This window comes from Schistocerca americana, chromosome 2 (genome assembly GCF_021461395.2).
Source record: "Schistocerca americana isolate TAMUIC-IGC-003095 chromosome 2, iqSchAmer2.1, whole genome shotgun sequence".
In the NCBI taxonomy this organism is placed as follows: domain Eukaryota; kingdom Metazoa; phylum Arthropoda; class Insecta; order Orthoptera; family Acrididae; genus Schistocerca; species Schistocerca americana.
In genome coordinates this window covers 6,037,258-6,060,367 of record NC_060120.1, presented here as the reverse complement: position 1 = coordinate 6,060,367, position 23,110 = coordinate 6,037,258, and the positions used below count along the sequence as shown (strand labels likewise).

General features: G+C 41.6%; 1 non-coding gene across 1 annotated transcript; it reads left to right on the top strand.

The window, feature by feature from the left end:
• The first annotated feature begins 209 nt into the window (after positions 1-209).
• Positions 210-284, top strand: Trnaw-cca. Its single transcript has one exon. It is a non-coding gene; the product is annotated as a tRNA-Trp (tRNA).
• Positions 285-23,110: the final 22,826 nt, after the last annotated feature.

Below are 23,110 nucleotides of genomic sequence, written 5' to 3'. Positions count from 1 at the left end.
GGAAGTTTCATATCAGCGCACACTCCGCTGCAGAGTGAAAATCTCATTCTGGAAACATCCCCCAGGCTGTGGCTAAGCCATGTCTCCGCAATATCCTTTCTTTCAGGAGTGCTAGTTCTGCTAGGTTCGCAGGAGAGCTTCTGTAAAGTTTGGAAGGTAGGAGACAAGGTACTGGCAGAAGTAGAGCTGTGAGTACCGGGCGTGAGTCGTGCTTCGGTAGCTCAGTTGGTAGAGCACTTGCCCGCCAAAGGCAAAGGTCCCGAGTTCGAGTCTCGGTCGGGCACACAGTTTTAATCTGCCAGGAAGTTTCATATCAGCGCACACTCCACTGCAGAGTGAAAATCTCATTCTGTTACTGATTTGTTTGACTGATGGGGCTGCTAAGTGCTATACTACCTAATGCACTCCCCTAACTTGAGCCCTCTAGAGTCCAACTCGATTTCTAAACTGAAGGAGACACTTCACGGCCTTCGCGTCAGAACTGCTACAAATTCGTCGGGCAATAGACCGCGCCGCTCGGACTATCAACTCAACTACCACTGCTAAGAGTATCGTACGATTTCCTCATCGCTGGCAACGGTTTATACACAATGCTGGTGACTTCTTTGAAGGTCAGTCAAACTTTGAAACACGTATCTATTTTGTACGAGCTGTAAATAAGTAGTTGCCACTATTAAAGTTGCAACCCTCGTATGTTTCTATCACGCTTGGCTTTCTTTTTAATTGTATTAGTTCCATATCAACTGCCTCGCACTGATATTGAGACTGATCGAAGCTCTTAGTAACTAGAAGGTTGCTTACTGTGGATACAAGTTCAGGATAATCAGAGATACTACTCCGACATCGTGCCTATTATACTGGGTAGACTACACATCAGCGCCCTGAAAATAATTTATTTGGCCCTGATGCATAGGCCGCCATACAAAGCCAGTCGATGAAGAAGGTCAATAGTACTCCAACACGTGTATAGTACAGGTAGCCTATACGCTGGGGCTGGAAAAAAAATATTTTGCCCATATCTCCGCTCCTATTGGAGCTAAAAAAACTAAACCTCGTTTGAAGAGGCCACGAAGGCCCAACAGTACCGACCGGCGGCCGTGTCATCCTCAGACCACAGACGTCACTGGATGTGGATATAGAGGATCATGTGGTCAGCACACCGCTCTCCCGACCGTATGTCAGTTAACGAGACCGGAACTGCTACGTCTCAGCCAAGCAGCTCCTCAGCTTGTCTCACAAGAGCTGAGTGCACCACGCTTGCCAACACCATACCCACACCCTGTCATCTGGTCGCCACACTGTGTACCGTGATGCGTCACTCCACACAACGCTCTTCCACTGTTCAGTCATCCAGTGTTTACGCTCCTTACACCAAGCGAGGCGTCGTTTGGAATTTACCGGCGTGATGTGTGGCTTATGAGCAGCCGCTCGACCATGAAATCCAAGATTTCTCCCCTCTCGCCTAACTATCATAGTACCTTTAGTGGATCCTCATGCAGTTTGGAATTCCTGTGTGATGGTCTGTATAGATGTCCGCCTATTACACATTACGACCCTCTTCAACTGTCGGCGGTCTCTGTCAGTTAACAGACGAGGCCGGCCTGTACACTTTTGTGCTGTACGTGCCCCTTCACGTTTCCACTTCCCTATCACATCGGAAACAGTGGACCTACGGATGTTTAGGAGCGTGAAAATCTCACGTACAGACGTATGACCTAAGCGACACCCAATCACCTGACCACGTTCGAAGTCCGTGAGTTCCGCGGAGCTCCCCATTCTGCTCTCTCACGATGTCTAATGACTACTGAGGTCGCTGATATGGAGTACCTGGCAGTAGGTGGCAATGCACCTAATATGTAAAACGTATGTTTTTAGTTCAAATGGCTCTGTGAGGTCATCAGTCCCCTAGAACTTAGAACTACTTAAAACTCACTAACCTAAGGACATCACACACATCCATTCCCGAGGCAGGATTCGAACCTGCGACCGTAGCGGTCACGCGGTTCCAGACTGTAGCACCTAGAACCGCTCGGCCACCCCGACCGGGTATGTTTTTGGGGTGTCCGGATACTTTTGATAACATAGTGTATGTCAGCATTATGTAGTAGAGTATACCCATCCCAGATGGAGCCACGAACGATGGTAGTCGAGTTTGGGTTTCTTCTACGCACCTACGTCAGACATTCTCAGACAGGCAATGATCGTTCGGTGGTGTTCTGACTCTCTGCTCTGAATGCAGTAGTCAATGTCAGCGTTAAACATGATCGTAGCGAGTTATTTAGTGAATTTTTGGTTCAAATGGCTCTGAGCACTATGGGACTTAACATCTTAGGTCATGAGTCCCCCAGAACTTAGAACTACTTAAACCTAACTAACCTAAGGACATCACACAACACCCAGCCATCACGAGGCAGAGAAAATTCCTGACCCCGCCGGGAATCGAACCCGGGAACCCGGGCGTGGGAAGCGAGAACGCTACCGCACGACCACGAGATGCGGGAGTGAATTTTTATTCCATTTGTTACGAGTTGTCATCCCTGATGGTGGAAGTAAGCGACAAATTCTAAATAGGCAAGCGAGAGACATAATTTACGGGATGCCCGCTCTCCTTAAGTGAAAAGCACGCATATTCAGATACAGCGTCCGTCGCTTGGGACCGGCAACAATGCAGTCCCCGTCCATGCCTCGACATACGCGAACCGCCATCGTTCATGAATCGGACTTTAATACAACTATGTCAAAGAATTCGCATTTAGCGAATTAATTTCGAACTAAGAATATTTGCTTTTATTCTTTTAGTTGCATTCTTTCTCAATCGAAGTGGCAATCCCGCCTTCAGCTTCATTTCTCAGAGTGGTTAGTCTTCCGTGGATAAATTCTGAGCTGAAATAGCCAAACGAAACCAGACTACACCAATACGCTTTATAATTGGACAAACGAGTCGTAAGCAAGCAACCACACGTACATCGTACGTGGTTCGTCGGCTTGTTTCGACATTACGACGAGCAGTGGTGCTTGCCATCTGCAGTCACCTCACACACATGCGATCCCAGTCAGATCGCGCGACTTGGATTGCTGCGATCCGCTCGCTTTATGGTTCTGGTGTTTCCATTAGTTTTTTAAACCACCGTCTAGTGACGTTTCATTGAGAGAAACAATGAAATGAGATGATCGTATGGCACTGTTGGCCGGGAAGCCCCATGCGGGGAATTTCGGCCGCCGTATTGCAAGTCCTTTTTGGTACACCCAGTCATCACGAGGCAGAGGAAATCCCTGACCCCGCCGGGAATCGAACCCGGGACCCCGTGCGCGGGAAGCGAGAACGCTACCGCAAGGCCAAGAGCTGCGGACAGAGAAACAATAATTGAACATAACTTTAAGTTTGCGAGTATTATACTTGATAAGGTAAAATAGTATATAAAATTCCATTAACTGCACTATAATTACTTGATAATCAAGCTTTCCTCTTTTATCAGTCTTGATTTTCAACTTTTTTCATCCAACGCTTCACGTAGTCAACGACAGATATTTTTGAATGTGTCTTCTATCGTATCAACAAAATATTCTGTTAATGTAGTTTAAGAATTAATACGACCACAGTACTTCTTTCTTCGTCAATAAAACTATTCATAATTTTTATATGAGCGTTTAAATAAGGGAACTTCGAAGATTACTTCTTCAATTTGACTGACATATATTTGATTGTATGCAGGTTTGAATAACCGACGCAAAATGTTAAACTGAAAATATATTCTGTTTCTTGGCAAAAGCTTACGAAAGCTGCAGTGTGTGTGTAGTCTTTGTAAATGAAATCTGTTATGAATATAATTTTCACGAAAAGATGTTTAAGAGCAACAGTTGGCAGCGTAAACGAATCACTACCAACGATTGACATTAGCGAAGCATAGTGATTCAGTTGTTAAAAGTAAGTAATATCGCTGAAGTTTGTGACAACATTGCTGAAAATATTTAAGCAACCATGATTAGAGAACCGATACAGGCTCTCTAACCTTGAATACTGCAAACTATGTGAACTTCATACACATACTGAAACTACGGCTGTTGATATGAAGGTAAGTCATTTAGATATTATGAAGTTTTTACGAATCATAATGACTAGTAAAGATAGATAATGTCGTGAAACAGAGCACAAACGGTTGTTAACCAGTGAAAAACGTTTTACACGAATCTAAGAGGACCAAAATATTTATCCGTATTAAAAATATCGTTTCACACGAACTGTGTGAAAAATAATACTGTTTCCGATGTTGTCAAATTTTATTACTTCTAAGTTCTTCGATTTCCTACTAAAACTTCATCGTGAATCTGTATACAGTATATCACAGTTTTTTGGATAGAATGAAACAAATTGCTGTTGCGGTGTGTTTCGCAGTGTCAAATTTTCTACAGATTGTACGATACTGTCCGTTGTATTATTCATTTTGACATTCGAATGCGTTTCTAAATAAGTGCACGTACTTTTCATGATGCTCCGCTTTTTTGATGCAGTGTGGACAAGACATACGACATTGATTTCATTGTCAATTTTTTAGCTGTAGCCGGTACGGTGACTTAAGACCGCAAACCGTATAATTTCTCAAACATTTCGTTAAATGTGGCTAAGTTCACATAAGGTTGATTCTTGAAGATCCAAAGGATCTGCTACTTCGGAGATGTCTGTAAGGCGAAAATAATTTTAATTTGTCTTTAGCCATACCATATTCTGTGTAGAACGTAACGCATCTAATAAACTGGTGGAAAAATCTTCTTTTCCTAAGATTATGAGTAAATATTTTCGAAACAATCGCTTTCGATAGTGAAATTTCAAGTTCTGTATAACGCGTTCATAACGCTGAAGTGAATCACTTCCAGCTTTCGGAGAGAAAAATATATGCTTTATCGCCTTAAATTTGATACCGTGATGGTCCAATCAATTACTAGTAATTCTTGGTACTTTACACTTTTTTCGCACGAAAAATCGCTTATGCAAACTGGAAATCCAATCGATGAAAATAATGATTACCATCCACGTTCTGTCTTCTTTTTTTCCTTGCCTTGCATCTAACGGGTAAACTGTCAATTCTGACGAAACAGGAAAATAAAATTAAACAATAGAAACAAGCTCCTCACTGGTTGAAGCTGATGTGCCCACTAGCGGGTTCTATATACCGCGCAAATTCTGATAACACTTCGTGTAAATCCTACAGACGCTTGGCATGGTTCAATGTGCACACAAATAAAAGAGCAACGCTTACAGCCACTGGAAAATATAATACTTAAAAACAGAAGAATCCGAAGATAGCAAGAAACTGAATATTACGCCAACACTACAAGAAATTTCCTAAAAGTAAATGACGTTAGAAATAAAATATGTAACTAAATTGAGTCAGTCCTCCCTTTTAAGCGTTATTATGAAAAATATTTTAACTACAACAGTGTAGTGGATCCGGCGAAACGAGATCCTTGACAGCTGACATACCTGTTGTTAAGTGTTGTTAAGCTTTGTGGTTGGTTGTAGTCGTCGTTCTTTAAGGTTGAGACGAGTGAACTCCGTACGAATAACAAAACGTTTAGCAATAACACCAAAGGTTAATTTAGCAACGTTAAACACTCTGCTCATATATCTCAGTGTGTTACCTCAAAACGGAGAACAGTTTACGTAACATGTTGTTTACTTCACAATTTGGGTGCGATATACAACAAACCAATCCAGCAGCGAGTTGCAAGGATTAACCGTTGGATACACGAGTGGCTCGACTAGCAAAAATACATTGAGGGCTATCTAAGACTTTACCTTAAAACAAGTACTAAATGTTAATGTTAAAGGAAGTATTATGAAGTTCTGAGAGAGTTGGTGACACAAAGTGAATAAGAACGTATTTATTATGATATTATGGCTTTTAAGATAATATGAAATACAGTATAGTAAATTATAATTTTTCAGAATTGTCTAACTCTTAGTTTTACTGACCCACATCAGAATATTTTCTCATTAAAAGTAATACTTTCCACATATAATTTCACTTTTGTGCTTTTGCGGAATGATTGACCGCTTCTCTGTCTTACAGTTGGGAGCACATGAAGCATTTCCCTTTCGGTGATCTTACAGTTGCCTCAATCTTCGCCCATTGGCTACTAATTCCACAACGTACCGCGCCTTCTACAACTTAAGTTTTGGAGGCGTGGGTCGTTGATTCTTCTCTCCGTACGAGAAAAGTTCTGTTTTTATCATGTCGTTGAGATGTTTCTGTCAAAATAAGCATATTTGTCCGTAAGACAAAATATCATCCCGTTGACTGTCACTTTCAAGTATACGTACTTGTCTTCAGGTCAAGAGAATCACTTCCTGCTGTACATTCGTTATAAAATAATGTTGTTTTCACGTCTTCATTTACAGTGGTTGCATTTTGCAGAGACTTGGTGACACAATTTTTCTGTTCGGCCACACAACGTAAAACCGTCAAATTGTCTTCTACACGTAAACGTTGATTATAATATTCCTCGCGTCGTGTAAATCTTCATTTAGAGTGGATTTTCCATTCCCTTTAGTTACACTACCTCTTCCTGGAGAAGATGGAACTTTGGCTTCTGCCCACAGGAGACAGTGATTTACTCCATTGAGTTCCACCATGACCGATGGCGAAATAGGCAATTTTGTAGTTTTTATATCTAATTCTTCACTGCTTGTTTCGCCTGGGACGCAAACAGACGTGCGTTCATTGTCCTGATGACCATCTCTGTCTGAATCTCTGCTGTCATCTTCGTCAAAGAGAGTTTGGTCTTCAAGCTATTCAGTAATTAACGATTTAATATTTTGATCACTTGTGTTGACTTCAGATTTTCTTCTGTCCTTACAAGCAGTATAGTATACAATTGCGTTCTATATAAGGAATAGTGGAATCCTAAATGCTTATTTTATCATAAAAAACTTACTCTCATCTGAAAGTGTTTTGATAATGAGAAAAATCATTTATCTTCAATTGAGCACTGGGATTTACCTTTTACAGTGCTTTTAACCGCTCAATAGAGTTTAATTGTGATAAACTGATAACGTTGTAAGTGATACAGCTACTTTAACATGTCGTTCTGGTGAAATATAAACTATCGGAAAGACAGCTGGTTTGCTACAGAGTCTAAAAGACCCCTGTCATGAATTATACGAGTAAGACTACAAAATTAGTAAAATAAAATAATTAATTTTACTTGCCACAAACAGGTTTTCGTCTGAAGTAAGTCAATTGTATATCCAAGGATTACACAGGACATTAACTATTAAAATAATTAATTTTACTTGCAACAGAGTACCTTTTGGAGTCAGTATTTTTTCCAACGACTGCTCCCTCTTCTATACACAGTCGAGTTGCGCATAGTGATTTATCTGCCACTAGTACCAGTAACAAGCGCGCAAAAAGCCTGCAAGTCATTGTCTTCCGGTTCGTCGTACGAAAGGAAATATGTCACTAGGACGAGAAGTATATCACCGTCATTATGTGGCATTCTGCATATTAATTCAACTGCGAGCAGTAGTAGAAGTCAGTTTACGAAACACAAGTAATATAAGTCAGTTTACGAAACACAAGTAATAGCAACCAGTGCACTAAACACATACGAATGTATAAATCACATTCCGCAGCACTATAAATACCAGTGTAGTGAAAACGTATTCATTGTACGTTTCAGTCCGTATGTCAGTTCATCGGGTAGTTCTTGCCGAAAACCGTCCACTTTAAAAAGGATGATCTCACAGTCTGTACTTGATGCAATAATGCAAGAAAGATTTCTGTATGACTATGAACGCGTAAACACGTGCAATTGCCCACTCATCGTTCCGTACTCTTCACCTGTATAAATGACCGTTCTCTTCGTGGTTACGCTTCACGCACAAAGCTTGGCTTACGTCAACTGGCCTCCACACTACTATCCCGACTGCTTTGCTATCGCTTCGCATACAGAGCTATTGATTTATTGCAAATCTCGTTTCTCTCGCAAAAACCAGATAAATTCAGTCCTTTAAATATTTCACTCGAATATTCAATTTTATGCAAATAGAAATATTTTACTCAGAAGTAACGTGTTATTAAATCTGTAAGGGCACCACAGCACAAAACGAAAAATAATAATTCCCTAGATGGCAGTTGAATAACGGGTATAGAAAGAACATAAAATCTGACGTACAATTCCATATATGGCCTTTACAGGACTTAAGTAGAAAGAAACACAAAACCTGACGTACACTACTGCAATTCTATGTTCGACGTGAAAGGAAACGGAAAAAAGTGAAAAGAATTTTATATTTTACTATGCCAGTATCTTCTTACAACGTTCAAAAATTTTTTTTCAAATGGCTCTGAGCACTATGGGACTTAACTTCTGAGGTCATCAGTCCCCTAGAACTTAGAACTACTTAAACCTAACTAACCTAAGGACATCACACACATCCATGCCTGAGGCAGGATTCGAACCTGCGACCGTAGCGGTCGCGCGGTTCTGTAGCACCTAGAACCACTCGGCCGCCGCGGCCGGCTCCATCTAACGTTCTTAAATTTTAAAACATTACGGTTTTAAACTGTTACCAAAGGCAAATAATTCAGATCCTAACAATATTGTAATTCTTTCCTTAGACATTTCGTTCTCAGTTTATACCTACGAGGAATTAAATATTTTGCGTTAAACTCTTATTGTTTCTTATTATAAGGAAACATGAGTAAGTAATTACATAGGGTCCACAATATCGCTTCGTGTTACCCCTTTTTTTCTTATGAATTATTTTCGTGCCATATGTTTTCAATGTGTGCGTTCTAAGAAAAATGGGAGCTTATACGTAATAAAACATCGTACCCGTAAACTCAGATGTCAGATGTACCTAGCAAACAAGTAAGGATTTAATAACTCAAATGTCTTTCGTTCGTAACGCTGGAGTATATGACCGCTCATCTGCTTCCAGTACGGATTTGGGACTGGTCTACGTAGATAATCTGAGATAAGGCAGGCGGAGAGAAAGTATTGGTTTTGGATAAGTTCCGCCTTGAGCAAACACAAATATTCTTACCTTGCCACGTTTCACTGAAGCTATAAATCATCAGTGAGGTTTTTTTTTTTATTTCCTGCCTGTTAAATAACAGGAAAATTGTTCTTTACGCTCTGCACATACACAATTTCAGTTTTTTAACTGAAGTATTCTCAGTTTTGAAAAAAGGTAAAATTTTATTACATATACCTTGTTAACACATGTCGTGATTATTGTGGCTTACTGTATTCTGAATTATACCCGTTTTTCTTTCACATTTTGTCACGTGCATGCATAGAGAACTTAGTGTTGATGTTACTTCTATCGGAAGTTTAGGACAGCTAGTGATAGACTATTGTGGTTAATATTATTTTATTCTATGTGAAAGACTGTGTGTGTGTGTGTGTGTGTGTGTGTGTGTGTGTGTGTGTGTGTGTGTGTGTGTGTGTTCTTTGAGAGTGGATAATAGAGTTCCCTGTTGCTGCATTTGAGAATTTTTACGTCGGTGTTGATGTCTGTGGTCCAAATCAATAATTTGTTCTGCGAATGCAAATAACTTTCCACATTAAGTTCTCTGTGGTTGCAGATGACAAAGCGTGAAAGAAAAGTAGCTTTAACGCAAAATACAATAAGCCACAATAACTACAACATGTGTTAACAAGGTAATATACAAAAAATAATTTGCTTTAAAATTTGGAATACTTTTCTTATAAGCTGAAATTCTGTTATACAATAGTAAAGAGCAATTTCCTGTTATTTAACAGAAAGGAAATAAAAAAATTCATTGACGGTAGTGTAACTTCAGCGAAGCAGATCTGCGTAAAAAGAGAAGAAAGTTGTTTTTGCTCAAAGCGGAACCTATGCAAAACGAAAATTATTAGTAAGCAAACAAGAACATAAGGGTGATCTTCAACCTCAAGAATAAAGTTTTCTCTCTATAGCGGAATGTGCGCTGATATGAAACTTCCTGTGAGAAAAAACTGGGTGCCAGACCGAGACTCGAACCGGGGACTTTTGCTTATAAGATGCAGGTTCGAGTTCCGGTCCGACACACAGTTTTAATCTGATAGAAAGTTTTATTGGATTTGTGCGAGATAATAAACGAGTATTTAACTTGTGAACAAAGCACAAACAAGCTTAAGTGAGTGATATATTGACTGTTCACCTGCAGAAAATGCTTCGAATGACTCTAAACACTATGGGACTTAACATCTGAGGTCATCCGAACCCTAGACTTAGAACTACTTAAACCTAACTAACCTAAGGACATCACACACATCCATGCCTGAGGCAGGATTCGAACCTGCGACCGTAGCAGCCGCATGGTTCCGGACTGAAGCGCCTAGAACCGCTAGACCACAACGGCCGGCTGTTCACCTGCAATAGAAAGTCATTACTGTATGAGAAACTACAATAAGATAATAATATTTATGTATAATGCTGTCACAGCTGGTCATAGCAATGTTAATATGGTGTTGATCCATGCTGCCCAGTGGAAATCATCTGATTTTCCATCACGTGAGCCGGCCACGGTGGCCGAGCGGTTCTAGGCGCTTCAGTCCGGAACCGCGAGACTGCTACGGTCGCAGGTTCGAAACCTGCCTCGGGCATGGATATGTGTGATGTCCTTGGGTTAGTTAGGTTTAAGTAGTTCCAGGGAACTGATGACCTCAGACGTTAAGTCCCATAGTGCTCAGAGCCATTTGAACCATATGAGCCATCCATCACGTGACACTTGAGTGATTCGACCACAAATGAGCTCTCACTGATAACTTCTCGAACCTGTCAGAATTGCGTGATAACGGAAACAATTTATGAGACAGGAACTGTTTCGCAAAATATTAGCGAGAATCTTCCTCAAAGTTACGAGTTCACTTGTTTTCCCGTGTGATATAATTTTGACGCAAAGCAGTACGCAGCTCGGTTTTAGGCTGTGTTTGAACACCTAATTTGTGAATATCTCGTCCGTTAACGGCGGCACCATGATGGTTGCGACTGTTGACAATTATAAGTAAAATAATTTACTGCGTCAGCTTGCATATTTTCCACTACGTATTTCCGTGGTTCACACCATTATCGTATGGTGGAGAATTGTGTTGTTGTATGTCTGATGCTAGTGTGAAGTACAGACGCCTAATCGTAGCAGCAGACCAAGAGCAACGCTGATTATTTTTCATCTTTTACTGGTGATAAAGCTGATTTTCTTAGAGAAGACACTGTTAATGTAAAAAAAAAAAAAATCATGAATTTGTAAGAGTGAAGTGTACTTACAAGTGAAGTAGAGTCGAAAAGATGGTGCATACTGCCAAAAATTGCATGTGCTCTTCAATGTACATTATGTTTACACACTGATTTCATGTTGTTGTTGTTGTGGTCTACTGCAACCAACATCCTTCTGAATCTGTTTAGTGTATTCATCTCTTGATCTCCCTCTACGATTTTTACCCTCAACGCTGCTCTCCAATACTAAATTGGTGATCCCTTGATGCCCCAGAATATGCCCTAACAACCGATTCCTTCTTCTAGTCAAGTTGTGCCACAAATTTCTCTTCTCTCCAATTCTATTGAATATCTCCTCCTTAGTTATGTGATCTACCCATCTAATCTTCAGCATTCTTCCGTAGCACCACATTTCGAAAGCTTCTATTCTCTTCTTGTCCAAACTATTTATCGACCACGTTCCACTTCCATACATGGCTACACTCCATACAAATACTTTCAGAAACGATTTGCTGACACTTAAAACTATACTCGATGTTAACAAATTTCTGTCTTCAGAAACGCTTTCCTTGTCATTGCCAGTCTACATTTTATGTCCTCTCTAGCTCGACCATCATCAGTCATTTTGCTCCCCAAACAGCAAAACTCATTTACTAATTTAAGCGTCTCATTTCCAAATCTAAATTCCGCAACATCACGCGATTTAATTCGACTACATTCCACTATCCTTGTTTTGCATTTGTTGATGTTCATCTTATATCCTCCTTTTAAGACACTGTCCATTCCGTTCAGCTGCTTACTCAATATACAGATTGAATAACATCGGGGAGAGGCTACAACCCTGTCTTATTCCCTTCCCAACCACTGCTTCCCTTTGATGCCCCTCGACTCTTATAACTGCCATCTGCTTTAAGTACAAATTGTAAATACCCTTTCGCTCCCTATATTTTACCCCTACCACCTTCAGAATAGGAAAGAGAGTATTCCAGTCAACATAGTCAAAAGCTTTCTCTAAGTCTACAAATGCTAGAAACGTAGGTTTGCCTTTCTTTAATCTATTTTCTAAGATACTTAGGGTCAGTATTGCCTCACGTGTTCCAACATTTCTACGGAATCCAAATTGATCTTCCCCGAGGTCGCCGTCTACCAGTTTTTCCATTCGTCTGTAAAGATTTCGTGTTAGTATTTTGCAACTGTGGTTTATTAAACTGATAGTTCGGTAATTTTCACATTTGTCAACGCCTGCTTTCTTTGGAATTGGAATTATTATATTCCTCTTGACGTCTGAGGGTATTTCGTCTGTCTCATACATCTTGCTCACCAGATGGTAGAGTTTTGTCACCACTGGCTCTGCCTAGGCTGTCAGTAGTTCCAATGGAATGTTGTCTACTCCCGGGCCCTTGTTTCGACTCAGGTCTTTCAGTGTTCTGTCAAACTCTTCACGCAGTATCGTATCTCCAATTTCATCTTCATCTACATTCTCTTCCATTTCTATAATGTTGTCCTCAAGAACATCGTCCTTGTATAGACCCTCTATATACTCATTCCATCTTTCTGCTTTCCCTTCTTTGCTTAGAACTATATTTCCATCTGAGCTTTTGATATTAATGCAAGTGGTTCTCTTTTCTCCAAAGGTCTCTTTAATTTTCCTGTAGGCAGTATCTAACTTACCCCTAGTGATATGCACCTCTACATCCTTACATTTGTCCTCTAGCCATCCCTGCTTAGCCATTTTGCACTACCTGTCGATCTCATTTTTGAGACGTTTGTATTCCTTTTTGCCTGCTTCATTTACTGCATTTTTATATTTTCTCCTTTCATCAGTTAAATTCAATATCTCTTCTGTTACCCAAGGATTTCTGTTAACCCTCGTCTTTTTACATACGTAATCCTCAGCTACCTTCACTATTTCATCTGTCAAAGCTACATTGATTTCAGACAAGGATGTTATACATTTGAGAGATTTTCTTTCTTAGATTCAGTACAAAGACAAATGGAATGTGGAATTGCTGAAGAATTGCTATTTGTTTAATGTACACCACTATTTAGTTACTGTGTTAAAGATACTCTTTGGTAGGAAACTGTCTGAAAAACATGTAAAGGGGGTGAAGGAAAGCTTTTTCTGACAAATAATTCTGAGGAAAAATTGTATACTTTGCGCCGTTTCCAAGTTATTTAGCATTGAAGTTAGGCAATCAGGCCGTTGCGCACATAGATTCAAGCAATGCACAGACATCTGTGGGCCTGTTAGTTACCACGTGTTCAAATTCTCCTTACCAGTTAAAGTGTGGCTTTCTCAGAAGTGATAATTAAGCTAGCTGAGCAAAAGTTGCATTTATTCGGTTTGAGGAAACCAAAGGAAGAACAAGCTTGGCAGTGTGGCAGTACTATCTTGGGCAGGCTGTTTCAATTTGCATGCGCGGCGACCTGACTGGGTAAATTCATTACTAAATAGCACAACTTCCCCTGTGTGTGTGTGTGTGTGTGTGTGTGTGTGTGTGTGTGTGTGTGTGTGTGTGTGTGTGTGTTACCTTGTATTTTAAAATGTAGATGGGCTGCAACAGAATATGGGCATGAGGTGCAGTAGGAGAGAAAGTTATCAATAGTAAGGGCAAATTTATTTGTAGAATAAAAATCCGCTTCAGTTGCTAGTACTTTTCTTGAATGTGTGGCAGTCGGACCAATCAGTCACTGGGGAGCACACCAATGTCAAACAAATGTGTGGGGTCGTACGACCAGTAACCACAGTGCCCACCTGGAGAGCATGAAACGGAAGGGACTGGTACCTGAATGTGAAGCTTTAAACTTTGAAACCGGTTGTGAAACAAATTAAGACAATAACTAGCTACTGAAGGAGGATTTTTATTCTAGAAATATATTCCTTGCTTGCCGATGTTCACCTCATCAAATAATTTCTAGTAATAACAAAGTTAATTTAGTAACGTGATAAGGAATTTAGAATTGCTGTTAACAATAAATGTATTATGAGTTTAAAAAATTTAAAAGCTTAAAAAACTAATAATCAAATGTTGCTCGTGTCAGAGTAAAACTGTTTACAATGTTTTATTAACAACAAATTTTCGTATACATTACTTGTTTATATATCTTACATTTTTCCTTGTGTTCAAAAGCTGGATTAATAGAGATCATACGTATATGCTTTAGGCCGACTAAATCAGATCAAAACAGATCATACACAGATACTGTCAGTGGAACTTGCTGGGATACGAACAGAAGAGCTTAAATAAATAGTTGTGCACTGACACTTATTATAAACTAACTGTTACCTGCAGCTGTGCTCATACGTCAGTAGAGATGGTGAGTAAGCGAGCTGCTGCGGTAGTTCACTCCCCGCACTTCAGAAACGTCGGATCACCTTTTGGCTGTCGTTGCACAAGTACCGAGTCTTGCGGCATCTATAGCCGTCCAAACTTGCGAAAGCGTAGGAATTTGTGCACCAACTGACCTCTCGATTATGTCGTGCGACCTGGGTGGCCAAATCATTCGCTCGAATTTTCGAGAATGTTCATCAAACCAATCGTGAACAAGTGTGGTCCGGTGTCATGGCAGTTTGCCATCTATAAAAGTTCCATCATTGTTTTGGAACATGAAGGTCACGAATGGCTGCGGATGGTCTCCATGTAGGAGAACATAACCATTTCCAGTGAGTGGTCGGTCCATTTGGACCAGAGTACCCAGTCCATTCCATGTAAACACTGCCCACACCATTATGGAGTCACCACCAGCTTGCACAGTGCCTCGTTGACAACTTGCGTCCACGGCTTCGTGGGGTCTGCGCCACACTCGAACCCCACTATCAGCTCTGAAATCGGAACTCATCTGACAATATCCCGGTCTTCTAGGCATCTATGGCCCAACCGACGTAATCACGAGCCCGAGAGAGCCACTGCTGGCGATGGAGATGCTGTTAGGAAACGAATTCGGTCGGTCGTCTGCTGCGATGGCTCATTTAAGCCAAATTTCGCCGCACTGCTCTAACGGATACGTTCGTCGTACACCGACATTGATTTCTGCGTTATTTCATGCAGTGTTGTTTGTATGTTAACACCGATAACTCTGTGGAAACGCCGCTGCTCTCGGTCGTTAATTGAACGCCATCGGCCACTGCTTTGTTCAAATGGTTCAAATGGCTCTGAACACTATTGGACTTCTGAGGTCATCAGCCCCCTAGGCCTTAGAACTACTTAAACCTAACTAACCTAAGCACATCACGCACATCCATGCCCGAGGCAGGATTCGAACCTGCGACCGTAGCGGTCTCGCGGTTCCAGACTACAGCGCCTAGAACCGCACGGCCGGCTGCCGCTGCTTTGTCTGTGGTGGGAGGTAAGGCATGAAATTTGGTATTATCGGCGCACTCATGGCACTGTGGATCTCGGAATACTGGATTCTCTAACGATTTGCGAAATGTAATGACCCGTCTGTCCATCTCCAACTAACATTCCGCGTTCGGAGTCTGTTAATGCCCATCGTTTGGCCGTAATCACGTCGGAAACGTTTCCACACGAATCACCTGAGTAAAAATGACAGTTCCCAACGGACCATTTAGCTCTCAATAAGACAGACATTGTTTGTGTAGGATGGAACAGCCAGTCTTCGCAACAAGACATGTTTCCACATGGACTCTGCTGTGACTTCTGCGTAGCAACACAGACTGTCACGAAGGCGACCATTGTTGTGGCTCGACTTGACGCGACAGCAAAACAGAGGCGTCGCCAGTGGTGCAGCCAGGGACGACACCGGGCACGGTAGTGGCTCCACGTCTCAAAAATGGTTCAAATGGCTCTGAGCACTATGGGACTTAACTTCTGAGGTCATCAGTCCCCTAGAACTTAGAACTACTTAAACCTAACTAACCTAAGGACACTACACAACACCCAGTCATCACGAGGCAGAGAAAGGCTCCACGTCTCCCTGGGGCGAATACAGCATCACGACGGCCATATTGGCGTGTCGCGGCTACTACTATAACGAACGTTGCTAGCTTCCGTTCGTCATCTTCATACTATCCTACCACAAGGTGCGATAACATGGGAATCTATTAAGAAAACAGTGCCATAACTTTTGGTTCACGTAGTCGTTGGAGAGTAGCCGTTAATCTTTGACTAAGATAGCGGGACATTGCGTGTTACCCGTGTTGTCCTCCACTACCTCGGTAAGGAGGGTGTTTAACTGTTACAATGTCCAGCCCGTTTTCCAGATGTCCCATCCACTGAAAACATTTCTTCATGAGTTGCTGAGAGACTATCACGTCATCGTTTGCCACTACTGCGACTGACTGATAGAATTGAAGAAGCATGGAATGACGTACCAACATCTCTCATCGAAGCTCAGTTTGACTGAACGTTCGGTCGGGGTGGGGGTATTGTTTCTGCCACAGGTGGTAGCTCTGTGCACTAAATATTGCACCCTGTAGACCGTCAGTTCATGTACTAGACTGTATTGTTCGCAATAAGTAAAATTTCGTTGTTTGCTGTTCTTCCTGGTGTAGCAGCTTTAGTTGTCATCGGTGTATTTATCACATAATAACTGTTAGGCTCACATCTCATATGAATTACATCACATTCGAGTGAGACTACGTGATACTTCCATTTTGTGTTGTTATTTCCTCGTGTTTGTATGCTTAATTCAATGCATTCGTAGTTCGTGATGGACAAGGAAATTTTCTTCGAAAAATGCTTTGTGATGATTGTAGTGTTGACTCAAGAGCCAACACCGTGTCGCTACAGGAGGCCGAAATGCACGCATCTAGATACACGCAGACCGGCGTGAGGTCTGGAACAGAGAATTGCAATAAAGTACAAAAATCTTGTAATATTTAACTTTAATCCATAATCGGTGTACATCGCTCTTGTACAGATATAATCTCCATTTTTATATACACTGGTAATGGCGCCTTGCTAGGTCGTAGCAATTGACGTAGCTGAAGGCTATGCTAACTATCGTCTCGGCAAATGAGAGCGTAGTTGTCAGTGATCCATCTCTGGCTAAGTCGGCTGTACAACTGGGGCGAGTGCTAGGGAGTCTCTCTAGACCTGCCGTGTGGTGGCGCTCGGTCTGCTATCACTGACAGTGGCGACACGCGGGTCCGACGTATACTAATAGACCGCGGCCGATTTAAAGGCTACCACCTAGCAAGTGTGGTGTCTGGCGGTGACACCACAATGATTATGTAACGGATACAACGCAAAACCATTAACAGCTAAACCTAAAATTGTGGCTTTAAGGGAAAACACTACTAAAAATAAAGATTTACATCTTGCCGTTCCTTCTCAACAAGCTCGCTACATGCGTCTGTATTTGTTCAGACAAGGAAAATGACGATTCAGCACAACTTGTTCCCGTTACCAATTTTGCACCCATGCCGGCCTGAGTGGCCGAGCGGTTCTAGGCGTTCCAGTCTAGAACCGCGCGACCGCTACTGTCGAATGTTCGAATCCTGCCTCGGACATTGATGTGTGTGATGTCCTTAGGTTAGCTAGGTTTAAGTAGTTCTAAGTTCTAGGGGACTGATGACCTCAGTTGTTAAGTCCCATAGTGCTCAGAGCCATTTGAACCAATCTTCTATGGAAGAACAAAAATTTCTTACTCAGAACAGTTTCCGAATATGTCGGAGAGGAAAACATCTTTCGTCTGTACTTGGCTGCAATAAATGAGAAATTATAGGAAAGAAATGATGATTGAAGGTCATTAAATTCGAAAGAGAAATACATTTCTAAACATGATTTTAGTATCACACCTTCGGAGAAAACAAGAAAAAAACTAGTGCAACGTTGTAAGACGATAGAAAACAATCTTAATTGAATGAACTAATGCTGGAAAAAATCCTGAGAATCGTAAATAATTATTCACATGGCCATAAGTATAATTCAAACAACTTCTGCCGCTTTGTACGTGTACAGTGCGGAACTCAAATGAAATAGTCCATAACAGACGGATTTCCTTATGACTGAATGCGTCCTTGAAATTCCAGGCCGGCAGTCTCCGCATAGCAAGAGCTCGTTTTGAGTCAGGCTGTTACAGAAGCCGTCTACATCACACCTCGTGTGACATTACACTTCCGCCATGAAGTAAGTCTTCCAAGAATTACCTTCTTTCGCTTCCAAGCAGTAACTGCGAATAAATATGCATTCCTCTGCCACTTACGATGTTTCTTGGAACATTTTCTTCAGAGAACAAGCTATAATTATCCAGGATTAACGGGATTATCTTGGAACTCAGATAATAGCAGCTTCTGTTTATTCATACTGTTTTGTAGACCATCGCTTACATACAGTTGTAACTCCGAATGCACTTGAATTAAACACTTGAAAGAAGTCACTGCAGCGTAGACGTCACAGCTCTGTTTTTCCTTCTGACGAATCGATTATACATTTTTTTTCCCTTAAGACTCGGTTTGCAACCTTCACGCCAGAAAACTGCGTGCCGTCCTATACATTAATTCCCCATATCGTGCCGTCCTATACATTAATTCCCCATATCGTGCCGTCCTATACATTAATTCCCCATATATGCACGCACATCTAGAGGAGTTATGGTTCCACTCAATGCATGGTTCGTTCCTGTAAGCAGTGCGTCGTTCCACGCATCCTGTTTTACGTATCTACGGGTGGAATTTCCTTAATTGCAACTGTTAGTGTTTGGAAGGTATGTATATTCCAGAGAGAGTTACGTACAGCCGCTGCCGCAATTTTTCTCAGTGATATGAGTGTTAGCGTGTGACAAATATACGTTCTTCAGAAGGTGCTGTTATAACTAGAGTAACTACGGCATCAATGGAAAAATGCGACCATTGAAGCACCAAAAATGCAAGTATTTTCTTATTTGTTTAAAAGACTCTGACTGAAAAGTGGGGTACCAGCTGCCTCATTCTACCTTCCTGATCACCTTTAAAAATATTCCTAAATTTTTCAGCATGCGATCACATTAACATGCAACTCACTTCAAACTCTCACAAGCTCCCGTAACTGTTACTCACTCACTCATTCACAAGTCCGTCGCAGTAAGTCGCACATAACCATCCACTCCCAGTTGCTCCTTTTCACATACTTCTTCAACCCAACTCATTGTCATTTTCTTTTTGTGTCTGTCTGTCATCTTCTTCTGTGTCACAACCACAGTCCCCTTCGCTCTCTCCTAGTACTACAGTCTCCTCCCGCTTTCAGTTTCCCTCTTGCTCTCTTTTACTGCTAATATGTCATTGCTTCCTTCCTACTGCTTCTGCCGCTTCTCACTGTCACTATCTCTCTCTTCCTCGTTCTCTTTGTCATATATTCTGTTTCTCATTATCACTGGCTCTCACCTACTTCCACTTTCTCTTTATTCCTCCTCTCTGGCACTATCTTCTTCACTCTTTTCCTACTAATATTCTGTCGCTGTCAACTATGTTCCACTGCCACTATATCCCTGTCTTTCTCTCACACTCTCTCCTTCACTCTACGTATAATACAATCACTGTCTTCTGCTTTCCAGTATTTATTACTTTTTCGTCTCTTTGTCACTGCCACTGTTTTCTCTATCAGCATGAAAAGACGCGAATATGATCACATGCCAAAATCTATGAGATGAATTTTATAGGTGCTGAGGAAGGTACAACGAGGCAGCTAGTCCTCCACTTTTCAGTCAGTTTTTTAAACAAACGGGAACACACATGCATTTTTTGTGCTCCAATAGTAGCATTTTTCCGCTGGTTCCCTTCTTCTCCTTGCTGCTGCAAGGCATGTAATTGATGGAAAAAATGTATTAGCCAGTAAAGTTTAGATAGTTTACTTATGTGAAACTGAAATAATGCAGAACTAATTGCACACTTCAGACCGAATTTTATTGAAAAAATCTTTTGCATGTGCTCCACTACTACAACAGGAGGTTCCCATATGGTAACGGAGGCACTTCAGAGCGTCATTTTCCGTGCCACATCAATTTATAACCTACGTTTCTGCCTCACACCGGATTTTACGTTTGTATTTTACGTGTACAGTCAGCCCTGGTGAGGCAAACTGAGGAGCTACTTGATTGAGAAGTAGCGGTTCCGGTCTCGCAAACGGACATATGGCCGGGAGAGCGGTGCCCCTCCGTATACGCATACAGTAACGCCTGTGAGCTAAGGATGACACGGCGACCGGTCGTTACCGATGGGCCTTCATGACCTGCTCGGGCGGAGTGCAGAGTTTAGTTTAGTTTTATTTGGCGTGCACAAGTAGGGTAATTCTCAACCTGTGTATCACGGAAATGTATAAAGATACGAAGAAACGTTTCAAAAGTTTCCGAAATCGGAATCTTTGGAAAACATCGTAAAAATTACAACCATGTGCTGCGCAGGGCCGTCTCGGTTTCCGAGGCTGGATTTTGGAACCCTAAAATCAAATTTTTGAGGTGTTTCTCGAAAACAGATTCAGGTTTTTGAAACGAAGACAAAAGTTGTTCAGCCGGCCGGAGTGACCGTGCGGTTCTGGGCGCTACAGTCTGGAGCCGAGCAACCGCTACGGTCGCAGGTTCGAATCCTGCCTCGGGCATGGATGTGTGTGATGTCCTTAGGTTAGTTAGGTTTAATTAGTTCTAAGTTCTAGGGGACTGATGACCTCAGAAGTTAAGTCGCATAGTGCTCAGAACCATTTGAACCATTTGAAAAGTTGTTCGCTGTAGGGCTCTTACGAATACTACGCAAAATATTTCAGCCATTTGCTGTGGGTAGCCGTCTTAATCCTCGACTGGGTTTTGGTCTGCTGATGAAGGCGAAAACATAGTAAACAAACCCTTTTTGTGCTATTTTCCGACGAACCGTCCGGGAACTAAGATGCACCCGTGAGTCTCACCACGCCCACCGTAGACCACATCAAATTCAAAACGAACTAACCGATCTGCTTCATTTGCCTAAGCAGGAGGAAGTGTGTAATATTCGTACTTTGACCATGTACCGCAGGATAGTGACGCTAAGACGATCCTTCGGTTGGGCATAAAGATGCTCCGTAGTCCAAGGGCTATCCAAAAAGCTTGAACGACACTTTTTATCACCAACAGAACTCGACGCATCAGCATTGGGAAATCCTGTTTTTGTCACTGCTGTTTGGAAAACATTAGGTAGGCCTACACATGCTGTCGCATGCATAGCGCTATCAGACTGTTGCAGTAAGAGAGAAATTGAGAGTAGCTATTGCCTAAATCTTTCTTAATTTTCGTGGTGTTTCCACAGACTGTTTGTGCACTTGTTAACAAACCAATCACCGTCGAAAATTATGTCTAAATACTAGGTGATGACTCCACAGTTACATATTCAATTGAGCTGTACGGATGACATCGGGCACTAGAAGTTGCTACATATTTACAGCAGCGTGTTTATTTTAGTAAAGAACTCGATACTACTTACTGAAGTCACTACCGGCTCTAAATGTGAAGTAATCTGGTTGAACGTAAACATCAAAGAAATATCAGTCATTCACATCGGACGTTTTTGTATACCACTTGCCTCAGAAGGATTGCGGACACATTTTCACTCATGCAACAGGGAGAGACTTCAATAGGCTAGCAGAGTGTGACATCGTTAACACTGATGGAAGGAATGGGGATTTACGTGACGTGGTTTTGTGTGTCTTCACTGAAAATTATTTCGAGCAGATAGAGAATGAACTAGTGTGGACATAGCACTGGTTCAAAATGGTTCAAATGGCTGTGAACGCTATGGGACTTAACATCTGAGGTCATCAGTCCCCTAGAACTTAGAATTACTTAAACCTAACTAACCTAAGGACATCACACACATCCATGCCCGAGGCAGGATTCGAACCTGCGACCGTAGCGGTTGCTCGGCTCCAGACTGTAGCGCCTAGAGCCACTCGGCCACTCCGACCGGCTGACATAGCACTGTTGATATTTTTAAAAATATCGGGAATCCAATATATCGACACCTCATAGCATCATCTTCGCCCCTCTATATATAGAGAAAAGTAACCATGTATGGACAGAGAAACTACCGACGTACTGGCCTATATAATCATTGGCTGCACATTGTAAATGTACTGCCTGTTTTAGAACTGTATGTTTAAGTACTGATTAATTATTACATATTCTGTACATCAACAACCTAGGAGCCCGCTTAAACCCCTTAATGCAAGAATTGAAAGGAAAACGAAACACGACCACACTTGGCGATAAACACTTTGCTAACAATGGTAATTGGATGTAACTGGCACAGTAAAAGGTGTCCGATGGGTCCATCGTTCGATTTCGTCACATATCAGATTTGTATGGAACATTTCATGTCGACTTCCCTGTTTTTCTCATTTCTTCAAACGCGAGCGACTTACCAGTTGCAGTGTCAAAATTGCATAGTGAAGCTGAACATTGTGTAACGTCCCACCTGTCACTTACCTGGTTTTGGCGTGTGTTCACCCCAGCTAATTGACTAACAGATCAACAGAGAGTGCAAAACTGCCGCAATGTCGGATAACGCAAAGAAAGTAATAAGGTCCTGATTGAACTGCGGTGGCAGTGTTGACATTAATTGATTCAGAATTGATCCCTTTTAATTAAAAAGGGGTGCACATTGATGTTATATTCAACTATTGAACACCAGAAGCAAATGTTGAACATAAAATTAATTAAGACAGTGACTTGGGATTTCAACTACTTGATTGAAAATAGATGCAGTCGATTATCACAAATTTATTTTAACTCACGACCTTCAATCATCACATTACATGACTCTCCTAACAGGCAGTGATAATAAATTGCGTTTATGTGGAATAAAGCTCGATAACTCAAAAGTAATTCCTATCGACTGACCCAAGCGTAATGCGAAGTGCGAGAAGAATTCTACAGTACAGGGCCCATGAAACCCTTGTGGAAACTTTGCCGACGTGGTTCAAC